The following is a 2,500-nucleotide window of genomic DNA, read 5'->3' as shown; positions in this document are numbered from 1 at the left end:
ACAATCTGTACTGCACATTCGTCCTTATGTACTGAATGATACATCGTGGCACATGTGTGACCGCACAACGACTGCGCCCAAAAACGGCGGACCATACAGTGCAAATATTGTGCACGCAGCTACGTGTCGTCTCCCTATGAGAGCTGGATTGCAGTGTGGTACGCCATAGAGACGTGTGGGAGGAACGGACGCCGTGGATGGCGATCAGCATGAGCTGTCTGTTGATGTATTCGGACCTAGTCGTCTCTCCTCACACACCGTGATGGCATGGTGCACCGCGTTCCATATCTGCGACATGCTACAGAGGCCGGTTGACAGTCGTTCGAGCAATGGACATCGCATACGTACGGGGGCCACCTTCCACGTATTGTCTAGGCGTGCACATTTTGTTGCGTGTATGTGGGCAGACGTAGTGTGGCGTGACACCTGACACAGGCATGCAATAATCGTTGAAGTTGCAAATGGCGATGGACGCCTGCGTTTTCTGGTGAAGTTACGCAAATGAACAAATGGTAACCTGTTGTGGTGCGGTTGTTCTCGCTAGGGGTGAATCGGTGATGGCGACGATAGGTTGAGGTACTAACCGGTTGTTCCAGCGATACCCACCATGCCGACGAAACTGAACGGCATCTGGGTGTGAAGCGATACGCGGCGGTGGCTGGGTGGGACCGTCCCCGGCCGGTGAGGGGGCGCCTCCCGGCGTGCTGGCCGCGCGGTGCGTGGGCGCACGCGCTACAGCCGGCTGGTGGGGGCGGCCAGTGGCAGGCGCGCCGGCCGACGGACGCGGCAGGCGTCGCAGCTGCGCGCCGGCGCACCCTGCGCGCGGCGCCGTGCGGCCAAAGTAGGTCCTCGCGGGCCCGGTGCGAAGCGCGGTGGACATCTTCAGTGTGCTGGTCCGATTGAGGACTGTGTGCGTTGAGGATGCGCCGCCGCCCGGCGCTCGGCGCCGCGACGCCGTCTGCTGCTCGGTCGCCCCAGCGGTTCTCGCTGGTGGTTTGTATCGCAGCTGTGCGGATGTGTTGGCGCGTGCGCTGTGCTGGGAGAGTTCGCTTCGGCACCCAAGTGGGGCTTTTGTCCTTCTGTGGCGCTGGCGTTGGAGCTGCCGGTCACCGTAGGTGGCGCGTGTTGTCTCCCGCCGGCAATGCCACGACAGCACGCTCCCGGGCCTCTGTCGGCAGCGGCAAGCTCAGTTGGGAGCACGGGTGGTCGCACCGAAAGCGTCTACTCGCCTAACTCCGGGCGATTGCGCCTCTCTCGAACCCGACCAAGTACTTGGGACGGCGCTGCGCGCCGCCGGGACCTGAGAGGGTTTCGAGGTGTATTGTGCAGGGGAGCTCAGCCTCCTCCTGTTTGCAGAATGATTGAGCGGACGCTTGCGTGTTCGCGCGGGCCCCCGGGACACACTCCCGGGCGGCCGGCTGCTCAGCTCTAGTTGACGCAGCTCCCTGGTTGATCCTGCCAGTAGTCATATGCTTGTCTCAAAGATTAAGCCATGCATGTCTCAGTACAAGCCGCATTAAGGTGAAACCGCGAATGGCTCATTAAATCAGTTATGGTTCCTTAGATCGTACCCACGTTACTTGGATAACTGTGGTAATTCTAGAGCTAATACATGCAAACAGAGTCCCGACCAGAGATGGAAGGGACGCTTTTATTAGATCAAAACCAATCGGTCGGCTCGTCCGGTCCGTTTGCCTTGGTGACTCTGAATAACTTTGGGCTGATCGCACGGTCCTCGTACCGGCGACGCATCTTTCAAATGTCTGCCTTATCAACTGTCGATGGTAGGTTCTGCGCCTACCATGGTTGTAACGGGTAACGGGGAATCAGGGTTCGATTCCGGAGAGGGAGCCTGAGAAACGGCTACCACATCCAAGGAAGGCAGCAGGCGCGCAAATTACCCACTCCCGGCACGGGGAGGTAGTGACGAAAAATAACGATACGGGACTCATCCGAGGCCCCGTAATCGGAATGAGTACACTTTAAATCCTTTAACGAGTATCTATTGGAGGGCAAGTCTGGTGCCAGCAGCCGCGGTAATTCCAGCTCCAATAGCGTATATTAAAGTTGTTGCGGTTAAAAAGCTCGTAGTTGGATTTGTGTCCCACGCTGTTGGTTCACCGCCCGTCGGTGTTTAACTGGCATGTATCGTGGGACGTCCTGCCGGTGGGGCGAGCTGAAGGCGTGCGACCGCCTCGTGCGTGCTCGTGCGTCCCGAGGCGGACCCTGTTGAAATCCTACCAGGGTGCTCTTTATTGAGTGTCTCGGTGGGCCGGCACGTTTACTTTGAACAAATTAGAGTGCTTAAAGCAGGCAAGCCCGCCTGAATACTGTGTGCATGGAATAATGGAATAGGACCTCGGTTCTATTTTGTTGGTTTTCGGAACCCGAGGTAATGATTAATAGGGACAGGCGGGGGCATTCGTATTGCGACGTTAGAGGTGAAATTCTTGGATCGTCGCAAGACGAACAGAAGCGAAAGCATTTGCCAAGTATGTTT

The 2,500-nt window shown here is 57.6% G+C and overlaps 1 non-coding gene across 1 annotated transcript in view; it reads left to right on the top strand.

The window, feature by feature from the left end:
* Nucleotides 1-1,442: 1,442 nt before the first annotated feature.
* Nucleotides 1,443-2,500, top strand: part of LOC124737451 — a 1,909-nt gene continuing 851 nt past the window's right edge. The window contains exon 1 of the ribosomal RNA XR_007009783.1: nt 1,443-2,500. This exon is cut by the window's right edge and continues 851 nt beyond it. This is a non-coding gene — a ribosomal RNA (small subunit ribosomal RNA).

This window comes from Schistocerca piceifrons, unplaced genomic scaffold (genome assembly GCF_021461385.2).
Source record: "Schistocerca piceifrons isolate TAMUIC-IGC-003096 unplaced genomic scaffold, iqSchPice1.1 HiC_scaffold_17, whole genome shotgun sequence".
Classification (NCBI taxonomy): Eukaryota; Metazoa; Arthropoda; class Insecta; order Orthoptera; family Acrididae; genus Schistocerca; species Schistocerca piceifrons.
This window is presented reverse-complemented; position numbering and strand designations above follow the sequence as displayed.